Source organism: Gossypium arboreum, chromosome 5, assembly GCF_025698485.1.
Source record: "Gossypium arboreum isolate Shixiya-1 chromosome 5, ASM2569848v2, whole genome shotgun sequence".
In the NCBI taxonomy this organism is placed as follows: Eukaryota; Viridiplantae; Streptophyta; class Magnoliopsida; order Malvales; family Malvaceae; genus Gossypium; species Gossypium arboreum.
This window is the reverse complement of record NC_069074.1, coordinates 47,698,402-47,714,045: the sequence shown is the minus strand read 5'-3', so window position 1 is coordinate 47,714,045 and position 15,644 is coordinate 47,698,402.

Here is a 15,644-nt window from a genome sequence, read left to right as displayed (position 1 = left end):
TGAACGCCTTTGTATTAGACCGAACTCAGAGAGAGTCAGATTCATGGAGTTTATTTGGTTAAAGAAATCAAAGTAAAACTGAAGGTAATTCGTGATTGTCTGAAAGCAGCTTCGGATAGACAGAAATCCTATGCGGATTTGAAATGGAAAGAGATTAAGTTTCAGGTCGGTGATAAAGTATTCCTGAAAGTATCTTCGTGGAAGAAAGTTCTCAGATTTGGCAGGAAGGGCAAGTTGAGTCCGCGTTTTATTGGACCGTATGAAATTACTGAAATGATAAGGCCGGTAGCATATCAGTTAGCTTTGTCGTCTAAGTTGGAAAGAATTCATGATGTGTACCATGTGTCTATGTTGCACTGATACCGATCTGATCCTTCTAATGTGATTTCACCAACAGAGGTTGAGATTCGACTGGATATGACTTATGGTGAAGAACCGGTTAAGATTTTGGCTCGGAAGTCAAACAATTAAGAAACAAAAGCATTTCCGTTGTGAAAGTATTATAGCAAAGACATGGGGTTGAAGAGGCTACGTGGGAGATTAAGGAAAACATGAGAAACCAATACCCAAACCTTTTTATCGGTAAGATTTTCGAGGACGAAAATCCCTAAGGAGGGAGAGTTGTAAATATCCCGAATTAGGGTCTAGTTGAATAGTAGTTTTGAGACCACAAATTCAAAGTAGAAATAATTATTTTATAAATATTTTGAAGTCTATGGCATGTTTGCATGATTGTGTAACAGTTTCATGAAGAAATTTTGTGAATAAGTGTCCAATTTAACTTCTAGGAATAAATTGCAAAAGTTGCAAAATGTGAGTTCTAGAAGCTTTAAGTATGAAATTGCCATGGATTATTAATTAGAGGTCCTTAAATAGCAATTTGCCCAATTTTTATTTTTATAGACAGAAATGGGCATGCATGGATAAAAATTGAAAGTTTAGTAAAAAGGGCATTTTGGTCATTTAGTAATTAAAAGATTAAAAAAGATTAAAAAGGGAAAAATGAAGCAAAATTTGCTCATCTTCTTCAAGCTAGGGCTGAAATTTTGAAGCTCTGCATAGCTAAGGTTTCTTCATTTTCCAAGCTTGATAGTAAGTGCATCCTAGCCCCGTTTTTAATGTTCTTTGCATTTTTGAAGTTGTCATCAACCGATCTAGCTATTTCTACCATTATTTTGAGCTAGGGTTCATGTTCAAAAACTTACCCATGTGTGACATGCCAATCAAGATTCCCTTATGGAAATGAGAATGTGTGACGATGGATTTTGTTAGTGGGTTGCCCTTGACACCCACAAAGAAGGATTCTGTTTGGGTCATCATGGATTGATTGGCCAAGCCTACTCACTTCATTCCTGTTCGGATGGACTTTTCTCTTCAAAAGTTGGCGAAGCTGTATATCTTCGAGATCGCTAGACTGCATGGGGTTTCGGTGTCAATTAATTCTGATAGAGATCCTCGTTTTACGTCTCAGTTCTGAAAGAAGTTGCATGAAGCTTTGGGGTCGAGATTGGACTTTAGTACTGTGTTTTATCCTCAGACCGATGGTCAATTCGAGAGGGTGATTTAGATACTAGAGGATATGCTTCGGAGTTGTGTGATCGACTTTTGAGGTAGTTGGGAGGATTATTTGTCGTTAGTTGAGTTCGCCTACAATAACAGTTTCTAGTCTAGCATTTAGATGGCACCTTACGAGGCGCTGTATGGTTGTAAGTGTCGTACCCCGCTGTGTTAGACTGAGTTGGTTGAAGGTTGAGTTTTGGGTCCTGAATTGGTTTCTGAGACTAAGGATAAGGTAAGACTGATTTAGGATCATCTGAAAGTAGCTTCTAAGAGATAGAAATCGTATGCAGATCTAAAGAGGCGTAAGATTGAGTATTCTGTGGGGGACTTCGTGTTTCTTAAGGTTTCTCCATGGAAGAAGATATTGAGGTTCGGTCGTAAGGGTAAGCTAAGCCCTAGATTTATTAGGCTGTATCAGATTCTGAAACATGTGGGACTAGTTGCCTATCAGTTGGAGTTACCCCCTAAATTAGACTATATTCATGATGTGTTTTACGTCTCGATGTTGAGGCGGCCCCGTTCTAATCCTTCCCATGTTGTCTCAGTTGAGGAGATCGAGGTTAGGCCAGATTTGACCTTTGAGGAGGAGCCAGTTTAGATCCTAGATTGAGATGTTAAGGTTCTACGAAAAAAGTCCATTCTATTAGTGAAGGTTTTGTGGCGGAATCATGGCACTGAGGAGGCCACGCGAGAACCTAAGGACTCGATGCTTCAGCAGTATCCTCAACTGTTCTGATTAGGTAAATTTTGAGGTTGAAATTTCCTTTAGAGGGCAGAGTTGTAACGCCCCAAATTTCTTATGTCTGCTTCTATAAAATTTTGTCACAACTATGTATCTGCTTCAGTGGTTAAGTGTTCTGGGTGTGCCTGAGAAGTCTTGAGTTCAAGCCTCACATTTGCAAAATTTTGGTATTTTTCTAATTTAAGCCTTATCTTTGTTCAGTGGGCTTATATTTAATTATCAGTAATTCCATATCAGAATGAGCCTGGTGGTTCAATTGGTAAGGGAGTCTGTGTTTATGTAGAGGTCCTTTGTTCAAATCCTTGCACAAGCATGAGCATTTATTTTTTATCAATTATGGGACAGAGTTTTGGTAAAGTTAAAATTCTGATAGTGGGTGGTTATGATAGTGTAGGTAGTGGGATTTGAGTAAATCTGTTTCCCCAAAAATCCTCTTCAGAAAAACTGACATACTCTTCCTCCTCCCTTGCTATTTTCCCTTTTCCTTTCTGTTGCCAATTTTATTTTTGTCTCCTACCTACTATCAAGTTTCCATGAATTTTTATGTTTAGAAGAAGGTCAAAGGGTTGGAGATTCCCAATCGGCGCTTTGATTGTGTGGAATCGTTGTTAAGCATTCTAAGGTAAAGATTTTAGACGATTTACGGGTTGTCCATTACGGCAAGGTTTGATTTAATATTGTTTTCAAGTAATTAATTGGGGTTTAATTGGTCAATATTAGGTTTCAAGAGGCTCGGGAATGTCTTTGCTGCGAAACAGTATCAGGTGTGTACCCAAAACGCAGAAAAATGGGATTCGAGAAAATCTAAAATTTTGATTTGTCGATGCCACATGGCCGTGTGGAAGGTCGTGTGGTAGGCTGTGTGTGACGACATGGCCGTATGACTGACGAAGGCCATGCCGTAGGCAAGAGAATCCTATGTGATGGTCAGAGTGTGGCCGTGTGAGCCACACTGTGACAGCCCTAAAGTGACCCTAGTCGGAAAGCGGTTTTGGGACCGCTAAACTGAGTCACCAAATTATTTGAATATGATATCTATTGTCTAAAATATGTGATTATGAATGTGTGAAGGTTTTAAGCTTCGATTTAGTAAATTGCATGTGAAATTAGTCGATAGGACTTATGTGTGACACTTTTGAAATGTGATAGGTAAATCTATAAGGATCTATTAGTGCATGTAATCAAAGGGGTGAACATGTCAATTTCCCCCTTTTTAATTGCTAGTGGCCGGCCATGACAAAGGGTGATGGGCAAAACATGTCATAAAACATGTTGTGACAATGGTGTATGCTAGGAAAAATAAAATAAGGAGTATGGGTAATAAAGAAATGGAAAAAAAAAGGAATGGTGTGTGTGTTCCCCCCCATTGCCGTGAGTTGAGAATTCTAAGGAAGTTGATCATTTTTCACTTCTTTTGGCTGAAAATTCTAAGGAAGAAAGAAAACAAGTTATGTTCTTTGGTTCTTCTTGGCCGATTTGAGAGGGGGAAGAAAGGAGTGAAGCAATCGATCATCTTAGGTCGATATTAAGGTAAGGAAGTTGATACTAGTTCTTGAAATCCTAGTTGATTTTGAGTGAGATATCAAGTTATTGTTGGTAACCCATGTTGAAATTGTGATTTTGGAATAAGTAAGGTTTTCGGCTATGGAGATTAATAAGGGTGATGGTTGTGTTTCATGCTAAATCTTGATGATTATGAGTTCCTTTATTGGGTCTACCTTAGATCCATGAAGTATATTTTTATTTGGTGTTGTTGGAAGTATCGGCCATGGTATATCCATAAGCATGATTTATGCTTATTGCATGATTAAACCCGTTAACTCCTCGTGTCCGACTCCGGCGACGATCTCGGGTACGGGGTGTTACAGTTTTATTGGTATCAGAGCTACGGTTTAGTCGATTCTAGGACTATCGTAATGCGTTTGGGATTAGCTATACATGCCATTTTATGTGATTATTTGATAGTGTGGTGATTTCTGACATTTGCAAATGTGTTTATTTATAGTAATGGATCCCGATCCCGACCGAAGCAGTAGTGATGATCTTGAGAGTGTAGCGCCGCTCTCCCAAGACAAGGGAATCTTGGCGGACTCTCAACCTAATGCTAGTAATCCAAATGATGAAGCTAGACAAGCTTTCTATAGCGTGATGAATGATTGGTTCAACCAATACATTCGAACTAATACTACTGTTCCACAACCTCCATTCCCGACAAATACCACCTCAAGACTCACGATACCTCCGGTAGCTGACCAAATAAGGTCAAATAAGGCCCCAGTTGACAGAATCTGAAAACAGTATCCGGGTACTCGATGAGCTATCTTGCACACCCGATGAGTGCCTAAAGTGTACTATCTCCTTGCTACGTGATTCTGCCTACTATTGGTGGAATATGTTGACTTCTGTTGTGCCTAGAGAGCAAGTAACTTGGGAGTTTATCCAAACCGAGTTTCGGAAAAAGTATATCAGTCAGAGATTTATGGATCAAAAACGGAAGGAATTTCTTGAACTTAAACAAGGTTCCATGTTAGTTATTGACTATGAATGAAAATTTGTGAGGCTTAGCCGGTACGCACGAGAATGCATTTCCTCAGAAGCCGTAATGTGTAAACGTTTTGAGGATGGACTAAATGATGATATAAAGCTGTATGTTGGCATCTTGAAAATCCGAGAATTTGTGGTACTTGTTGACCGAGCTTGCAAGGCCGAGGAGCTCACTATGGAGAAAAGAAAAGCTGAGGTGGGAGCAAGGGAGTTTCGTAAGAGGTCTTCAGGGAAGCCCTTCCCACAGTCATCGAAGAAATTTAGAGATGGCTTGGGCCGGTCTAGGGACACTTCGGGCTTTTCTAGACGAGATCGCGATCGACCCCCTGTGAGCACACGAGTCACTTCGATCGCCAGTGTTGGAAATGACCGTCGAGACAGAGCGGAATGCCGATTGTGGTAAATGGCATTCGGGAGTTGTAGGTTCCATGACCGCTCTGTTACAAGTGCGGTCACCGACCACTTTATCAAAGATTGCCCGAGATTGTCCGAGCAGAATGTAAATCGAGTGGGAAACCGGTGCTACCACCGCCGGGTAGACCATCTAGGAATACGGCAATGCTAGCGGCGGTCGAGAGGATCTAGACATGCTACCACCAGATCTGAGGCTCGTGCTCCTGCTAGGGCTTATGCCATATGCGCACGCGAGGATGCTTCCTCGCCAGATGTTATTACCGGTACTTTCACTCTCTTTGATACTAATGTGATTGCTTTGATTGACCCTGGTTCTACTCATTCTTATATATGCAAAACCTTAGCATCTAGTAAGACTCTACCTATTGAGTCTACTGAGTTCGTAATTCGGGTGTCAAATCCCTTGGGTCGTTACGTGCTTGTCGACAAAGTGTGTAAGAAATGCCCCCTAGTAATTCGAGGTTCCTGTTTTCCGACGAACTTGATGCTTTTGCCGTTCGATGAATTTGATGTTATTCTTGGTTTGGATTGGTTGACCGTGCATGATGCGGTTGTGAATTGCAAAAGCAAGACTATTGATTTGAGGTGCGCAAATAACGAGATAATCCGAGTTGAGTCTACGGACTTAAAGGGTTGCCACCGTAATATCGCAATGTTGGCCCGTAAATATGTAAGAAAGGGTGCGAAGCATACCTTGCATATGTACTTGATGGCAAGGAATTGGAAAAGAAACCCGAATCATGCGGTGGTTTGTGAATACCGGATGTTTTTCCCGAAGAATTACGTGGTTTACCACCATTCGGGAAGTAGAGTTTGGTATTGAGCTTGTACCAGGACTACGCCAATTTCAATAGCTCCGATCGTATGGAACCAACCGAGTTAAAAGAATTGAAAGCTCGGTTGCAAGAGTTGACGGATAGAGGTTTCGCCGACCAAGTTTCTCACCTTGGGTGCACCAAGATTATTTGTGAAAAGAAGGACGGAACCATGAGGTTGTGCATTGACTATCGTCACCGAATAAAGTGACGATAAAGAATAAATATCCGCTATCGCGTATTGATGACTTATTTGATCAACTAAAGGGAGCCTCGGTGTTTTCAAAGATAGATTTGAGATCGGGTATTACCGATTGAATTCGAGATTCAGATATACCTAAACCGCTTTCGAGCGAGATACGGCCACTACGAGTTCTTAGTGATGCCGCTTGGGCTCACTAATGCCCTCGCGGTATTTATGGATTTGATGAATCGGATCTTGAACGATGATTTGGACCGGTTCGTAGTTGTGTTCATTGATGACATCTTGGTCTATTCAAGAGACGAGACCGAACATGCCGAGCACTTGAGATTAGTGTTGCAAATTTTACGGATAAGCGGTTATATGCTAAGTTCAGAAGTGTGAGTTCGGTTAGAGAGGTTAGCTTCTTGGGTCACGTGGTATCCGTGACGGTATTCGAGTTGACCCGAGCAAAATTTCAGCCATACTTAACCGGAAGCCTCGAGAAATATTACTCGAGGTTCGAGCTTTTTGGGACTTGCGGTTACTACCGACGGTTTGTAAAGGTTTCTCGATGATAGCCACACCCATGACGAAGCTACTTCAAAAGATGTTAAGTTCGAATGGACGGAAAAATGTCGAAAAGTTTTGATCAATGAAAACTTATTTGACTGAAGCTCAATTTTAGTGCTGCCGAATCGGGCAAAGAGTTTTTCATCTATAGTGACGCCTCCCTACTTGGGTTAGGTTGCGTATTGATGCAAGAAGGTCGAGTTGTGGCCTATCGTCGAGACAATTAAAGCCACATGAAAAAATTATCCGACCCATGATCTCGAATTAGTCGCCATCGTATTCGCTTTGAAAATATGGCGACATTACTTATTTGGTGAGAAGTGCCATGTATTTTCGGATCACAAAAGTCTCAAATATTTGATGACTCAAAGAGACTTGAATCTGCGACAAAGCGTTGGCTTGAGTTGTTGAAAGATTATGAGCTGGTCATTGATTATCACCCGAAAGGCTAATGTGGTTGCGGACGCCTTAAGCCGAAAATCACCGCTTGCTTTACGAGCAATGAATGTACACTTGTCTGTTTCTACCCGACAATGTGTTAGTAGCCAATTAAAGGCCAAACCATTATTGATTCATCAAATTCGTGAAGCTCGTAAAGTCGACGATGAGTTGGTTGCAAGGCAAATTTGAATGTGTTAGAATGTGGAATCGGAGTTTCAAATTGATGATGACGAATGTTTGAGGTACGAAATCGGTTGTGTGTTCCAAGAAATTGAACTCATTTCGATGATTACGAACGAAGCTCATTGTAGCCGAATGTCAATTCACCCGGGGAGTACAAAAATGTACCACGACCTAAGACGTCAGTTTTGGTGGCATGGTATGAAACGAGACATTTCCGATTTTGTTTCGAAGTGTTTAATATGTCAGCAAGTGAAGGCGGAACATCAAGTGCCTACGGGTTTGCTCCAACCGATCATGATACCTGAATGGAAATGGGATCGAGTAACGATGGATTTTGTATCCGGCCGCCGATGTTGCCGGCAAGTAAGAAAGATGCGATTTGGGTCGTTGTTGATAGATTGACTAAGTCGGCTCACTTTATCCCCGTACGCACGGATTTTTCAATGGATAAATTAGCTGAATTGTATGTTTCTCAGATTGTGAGATTACAGGGGGTACCTATTTCTATCGTGTCGGATAGAGATCCGAGATTCACCTCACGATTTTGGAAGAAATTACAAGAAGCTTTGGGTACCAAGCTGCATTTTAGCACCGCTTTTCATCCACAAACAGATGGTCAATCCGAGCGGATAATTCGGATACTTGAAGATATGTTGAGATGTTGCATCCTCGAGTTTAGTGGTTCATGGGAACGGTATTTACCTTTGATTGAATTCGCCACAACAATAGTTTTCAGTCAAGTATTAAGATGGCACCTTACGAGGCTTTATGCGATCGAAAATGCCGACGCCATTGTTTTGGACCGAGCTCGGTGAAAGTAAAATTTTTGAGTGGATTTGATTAAAGATCTTTGAGCGAAAGTAAGAATAATTTGTGAAAGTCCAAGGCAAGATCGGATCGTCGTAAGTCGTGACGGATTTAAAACGAAGAGATATTGAGTATTAGGTGGGAGACAAAGTGTTTCTTAAGGTGTCGCCTTGGAAAAAGATACTCAGATTTGGCCGTAAGGGCAAATTGAGTCCGAGATTCGTTGGGCCGTATGGATCTCCGAACGAGTTGGCCCAGTTGCATATAGGTTGCTTTTACCCCCTGAACTCGAAAGGATCCACAACATTTTTCATGTTTCGATGCTTCGACGTTACAGATCCGATCCTTCACACGTAATAAACCCCTCCGAGGTCGAAATTCAAGCTGATATGAGTTATGAAGAAGAACCGATTCGTATCCTAGCTCGTAAAGTGAAGGAGTTGCGAAACAAAAGGGTTCCGTTAGTAAAAGTGTTATGGCTCAAACACGGGATGGAAGAAGCTACTTGGGAACCCGAGAACTCTATGAAAGAGCGATACCTAAACCTATTTATCGGTAAGATTTTCGGGGACGAAAATTTCTTATGTGGGGGAGAGTTGTGACAGCCCTAAAGTGACCCTAGTCGGAAAGCGGTTTCGGGACCGCTAAACCGAGTCACCAAATTATTTGAATATGATATCTATTGTCTAAAATATGTGATTATGAATGTGTGAAGGTTTTAAGCTTCGATTTAGTAAATTGCATGTGAAATTAGTCGATAGGACTTATGTGTGACACTTTTGAAATGTGATAGGTAAATCTATAAGGATCTATTAGTGCATGTAATCAAAGGGTGGACTTGCATGTCAATTTCCCTTTTTAATTGCTAGTGGCCGCCATGACAAAGGGTGATGGGCAAAACATGTCATAAAACTTGTTGTGACAATGGTGTATGTTAGGAAATATAAAATAAGGAGTATAGGTAATAAAGAAATGGAAAAAAAAAAAAGAATGGTGTGAGTGTTCCCCCCCCATTGCCGTGAGTTGAGGGAAAGAAGAAAAAAAAAAGTGTCCATCATTTTTCACTTCTTTTGGCTGAAAATTCTAAGGAAGAAAGAAAACAAGTTATGTTCTTTGGTTCTTCTTGGCCGATTTGAGAAGGGGAAGAAAGGAGTGAAGCAATCGGTCATCTTAGGTCGATATTAAGGTAAGGAAGTTGATACTAGTTCTTGAAATCCTAGTTGATTTTGAGTGAGATATCAAATTATTGTTGGTAACCCATGTTGAAATTGTGATTTTGGAATAAGTAAGGTTTTCGGCTATGGAGATTAATAAGGGTGATGGTTGTGTTTCATGCTAAATCTTGATGATTATGAGTTCCTTTCTTGGGTCTACCTTAGATCCATGAAGTATATTTTTATTTGGTGTTGTTGGAAGTATCGGCCATGGTATATCCATAAGCATGATTTATGCTTATTGCATGATAGGTAAGATTTGTGTTTTGGATATATGTTTATATTTGGTTATAATCAACTTGTGATTCAGCTCTTGCACATATATATATATGTTTGCACATGATGTATTGGTATGACATATATACTATCTCAAGGTATATATTTACATATGATGATGTTTGGTTATGAAGTAAATGATTGATGCGTATTGAGTTACAATATGTAATGCGTTAGTCAATAAAATGTATGCCATTTATGTGTGATATTAAGTATATAATTGGCCTCAACATGGACATGCGATTCGCCACATGAGGTGGATTGGTGTGCATGCATTCGGTTAGAGGCAAGCATATTGATGCCTATTCTTGGCTTAGATAATCGGCTAAAAGAGAGTGTGGACTATTGTGTTGAGTTAGATTCATGATTTCGTACATATGTGACTTTAATGTCTAATGAATATATATGGGCTAAGTACCTTGAGTTCCTCTTTTTGATACTCAAATGATTAAATCAATTTGTTTGTCAATTTAAGCTCAAGAGCAAAGGGGAACTAAATCCGATAAAGGGAAGGAAAAAGTGGTCGAATAGCCATCAAAATCGCTCGACAACATCCGAGGTAAGTTTTCGAGTAATGGAACTTAGATTATGATTTGATTAGATCATGTTTTAAGCAAATCAAAATCATGCTCTTTGTGTGTGGCTATTGAGCCGAAATTGCAAGTGTGAAAAGTGCCTTGTGTTTGAGTTTTGCTAATGAAAATGAAATACGAATGTGTCATGATTTATTGATAAATGTGCATGGTTATTGAATGATGTCCGGGCTAAGTCCCGAAGGCTTTGTGCTAAGTGACTATATCCGGACTAAGATCCAAGGCATTCGTATGCGAGTTACTAAATTCGGACTAAGATCCAAGGCATTTGTGCGAGTTACTAAATCCGGGTTAAGTCCTCAAGGCATCTGTGCGAAGTTACTATAACCGGCTATGTCCCGAAGGCATTTGAACGAGTAGCTATATCCGGTTAAACTCAAGGTACGTGATTCGGAATGAATGAACTTGCTGTAAAAATTTCAGATAATACGCTTGTGAAATCCCAACAATGAGGTATGTTTCAGTATGTGCTTTGAATTAGTTGAGCCCTTACAAATAAGTATTCGCCGGTTGATAAATGAGCTACCGGCCTTTAGCTAAGTTGATCTTTGTGTATGAATATAAGGGTTGGTAATGTGAAGTAAGTATGATATTGAGAATTTGTGCATATGAAATTATCTGCTTAGCTACATGAATGCTATACTTTGGTTGTGTTTAAATTCATGGTTGAAACTTACTAAGCATTAAATGCTTACTCCGTTTTCTTTGATTTTCTGTTTTATAGATTTTGTTTCTTCAGCTATCGACTGGATTTTGAAGTCGAAGTCGCCCACACTATCAAAGCTCCTTCTTGGTATACTATTTTGGTTGAACTTTGAAATGGCATGTATAGGACTACCCTTTTGTTGTAGGTCATGTACCTTTCGGTTTTGTGTAAATTTGGATAGCCATGCTAAAATGGCTTAAGTATACTTTGGGCATGGTATTATAATCATTGTATGTTGTTCATTAAGAGGTATGAAAATGTTTGGAAACGATTAGCCATTGGGATGGTTAATCATGATCATATTTTGTGCTATTTATGTTTAAGGGCTAGTTGAATCATGGAAACTATGAAATAGGTAAAGCCTACCTTAAAGACAGATGCTGACAGCTGCAGTGACGTGGATGTGAAAAATCACTAAAAATAGTAGGAATGGAATTAAATATTGAATAAATTATGTAAACGAACCTTGACGAGTCTATTTTCATAGGAGAGTAACGAAACAATCATATGAACAGTATGTTAAGAGATATTTAAGTTTTCGTGAGACAGGGTCGGAACGGTTTCTGGAGTCCCTGTTCCGACTTTGGAAATTCATTATAAATTGACCAGAGATAATTAGAAGTCATGCCATATATGTACAGATTCCTTTTCGAGTCTAGTTTCCGTAGAAACAAATGGCATCAGTATTGAAGCCCTGTACAGGGAGATATCCAAATCGTAATGCAGGAAGGTCAGTGTAGTCGCACCCTGTAACAGGGGAGATTTTAACTAATAAACTGTACTAATTGGCCCAACCAAAAATTCTAGAAAAAAATTTGTAGATGCATATATGAGTCTAGTTTCAGGGAAAAATCACGAAACTGATTTTTGAGTTGTGGAACTCAAGATATGTTTTTTAAGGTGACAGTGACACAGTTAGCCAGCTGTCTGGAAATTTTTAAAATGAACTGTGCAAGTAAGTGGATTAAGCCCGTTAACTCCTCGTGTCCGACTCCGGCGACGATCTCAGGTACGGGGTGTTACACACACGGGCTAGGCCAAATTGGGCATGTGGGCCACACGGGCATGTGAGCCCACACAGGCACACCACACGAGAGAGTGGTAATTGGGCCAGACCATGTAATCCACATGGGCAAGGCCAATCTGGGCGTGTGGGCCACATGGGCAAGCCACACAAGCATGTGGGCCCTTTATACTAAAATTTTTCATAGTGGTCGCATGGGTCGGCCTAATTGACTGTGGACCTTCCGTAGGGTCGGTAAAGGCTTACTAAACCCTAAAACTATGTGTTCTATTAGACTTTTGTATTGTTCTGAGCATGTCTATCCATGTGTATCTGCTATTTGTTATTATAAGCATGTTAAGCATGTACTATCTGTAATTCTGTATGTATGTTCTGTTTCTATTACTATTATTGGGGTGAGATGATTCGTATAGAGAAAGAGTTCTGAAAGGCAGTTTCTGCCTATTATCTGGCAGCATGGCTGCATTATATCTGTTATGTGCCACAACGGTACTATATGGTGTGTAGGGCTGGGTGGGTGCTTTAAACCCCATATGGTGTGTAGGGATGGTCGGAGATGGTGTGTAGAGGATGGGGTTAGGATTTTGATTTCTGATTCTGATATGCATATCTATAACTGTATCTGTAATAGGCTTAAGCCTAAATCTGTATTTGACCGATTCTAATTGTACGGTTGTTTGCATGCTTAATTTTATGGGGTTACACACTAAGTTTACGTAAACTCACTCTTTTCTGTTTATTCTGTACAGGTAATCCATAGAGTTAGGCGGATCGGTGCAGCAGAGGCTCAGGGTGGCCACTTTATCGTAAACTGCTAAAACTTGGTATTGTGGTTATTTTAAAATTTGGACTATTTTGAGAGTTGTAAATTTTAGGGACTCTTTGGACTATTGTTTTTTAACTTAATTTTTGATTTGAACGCTTATTATTTTGCATGCTTGATAAATTTCTTACAGAAAAGGATTTAATGCACAAATGGGATTTTCCTAAAATTTCAAGTCGGGTTTCAAAACTATTGGTTTGATAAGCTTGTGCTGTATTAAGTTTTGATGAAAGAACTAATTAAACGTCGTTTTCGATTAAACGTGGAAATTATAAAATGAAAATGCTCTGACATGACAACTTCGTTTTCAAAACCCATTTCGTGTGACATCTCCAAATTTGACCATAATATCTAGGCCGGGTTTGGGGTGTTACAGATATGGCCATTTGATTTGGCTTGTTTTTTGGCATATTTTGGTATGTATATAAGTAGCCTTGACATGGTTGATATGTGGCTTGTTTTGTGCTTGAATAGTGAAAGGTAAAATGATAGTTAAACGTGTTTTGTGATATGATGAAATTGTGGTGAATTGGTACTTTAGTATGTATGATTTATATGGTGTTTTGGTGCTAGTTTAGAATGGCATATTTGGTACCAATTGAGAAGTTTTGGTATGTTTTAGTAAGTAAAATAAATGGCATGAATTGATGCAAATATGCTTAGTAGTTATTTGATTATTTTTCCAAATAGAATACATGTTTATATATGTTTTAATGTTGTCATTTGAGGTGCCTAAGGGCATATTGGTTGTATGTGATTATACCATATGTATATAGCTAGAATATGGTTAATTTTGGAGCCTTGTTATGGCTTTTATATATGTGCATCTTTGGTTGTAGGTATATGCCTAGTTGGGTGAGAAAAATGGCTTGTAAAAGAGCCCATTTTCATCCATACGGGTAAAGACACGGGCGTGTGTCTTAGCCGTGTGTCAGGATATACAACCTTGTGTCCCCTGTAGCTTTCAAAGGGTTGCAATTCAAGCTATTACACGGCCTGGAACACTAGCGTGTGAGGTTATTTCGAAGGGTACACAGCCTGGCATACGGGCGTGTGGCTTGGCCGTGTGACCCAAGTCAGTGAGTTAGGCATAGACACGGGTTGGGACATGGCATTGTGTTCCTATTTCAAATGCCCATACGGCCTGAGACACGGGCGTGCCTCTTGGCTGTGTGATCCCTATATTGTTGAAAATTTTCAATGTTTTTTGAAAAATTCTCTGAGTTTTTGATTTGGTCCCAAATTGTTTCTAACGCATATTTAGTGCCTTGAGGGCTCGTATAAGAGACAATATATATGTTTTGGATTAATTTTAATATGTTTATTGATTTGTTTTAAAAAGTTCAAAATTTAGGTTTGTTTGATTTGAAAACTCTGGTAATGCTCCGTAACCTTGTTCCGACGATAGATACGGTTTAGGGGTATTACAGTAGTTTCCTGGGATTAGTCGGATATTATTGATGATGCGTTAAGAATTTTTTGATAATAGCTTTACCTATGACAAAATTGTTACGAAAAGATGTTAGCTTTGTGCGATCTGATAAATGCCAGTAAAGTTTTGATAAGTTAAAAAGTATGTTGATAGAGGCATCGGTGTTGACACAACCTGAACCTAGGAAAGAATTTATTGTTTACAGTGATGCTTCCTTGAACGTTTTGGGATGTGTTTTGATATAGGAAGGCAAGGTTATTGTGTATGCTTCTCGATAGCTTAAAACTCACGAAAAAAATTTCCTAACACATGATCTTGATTTAGCTGCAGTTGTTTTTGCATTGAAAATTTGGCGCCACTATCTGTACAATGAGAAATTTCATGTTTATACTGATTATAAGAGTTTGAAATACCTGATGACACAAAAAGAATTAAATCTGTGCCAACAGAGATGGCTTGAATTACTAAAAGACTATGATCTGGTAATAGATTATCATTCGGGTAAAGCAAAAGTCATTGTCGTTGCTTTAAGTCAAAAATACCTTTTTACTTTTTGATTGATGAATACTCATATTAAGTTGGAACGTGACGGTTCTATTTTAACTGAATTAAAGGCTAAGCCTTTGTTTTTACAGAAAGTTTGAGATTATAGTTTGATGATCTGAATTTGTTGGTTAAAAGAAAATGGTTAAAAATGGTCAGATATCTGATTTTAATATTGGTCCAAATAGTAGTTTATATTTTCGTAACAGGTTGTGTGTACTTGATGATTTGCAATTGAATCAGAACGTTTTAAATGAAGCTCACAATAGTGTTTATTCGTTACATCTGGGTAGCTGAAAATGTATTGTGACTTGAAACAGATATATTGGTGCCTGGGAATTAAACACAAGATCTTTGAATTTGTATTGAAGTTCCTTGTGTGTCAATAGGTAAAAGTCGAGCATCAGGTTCCATCTAGATTGTTACAACCTATTATGATTCTCGAGTGGAAATGGGAGCATGTTACCATTGACTTCGTATTAGGGTTACCATTAACACCGCGAAAGAGAAACGCGATATGAGTTATAGTCAATCGATTAACCAAGTGTGCACATTTTATACCAATACATACAAATTACTTGCTTGGGAAATTGGAAGAATTGTATGTTGCTAAGATAGTCAGATTACATGGTGTTTCATTATCGATTATTTTACACCGCGACTTAAGACTCACTCTAGGTTTTGGGGTAAGTTACACGAGGCTTATAACAATAGTTACCAGTCGAGCAATAAGATGTAACTGTATAAAGCTTTATATGGTTGGAAATTCAGAA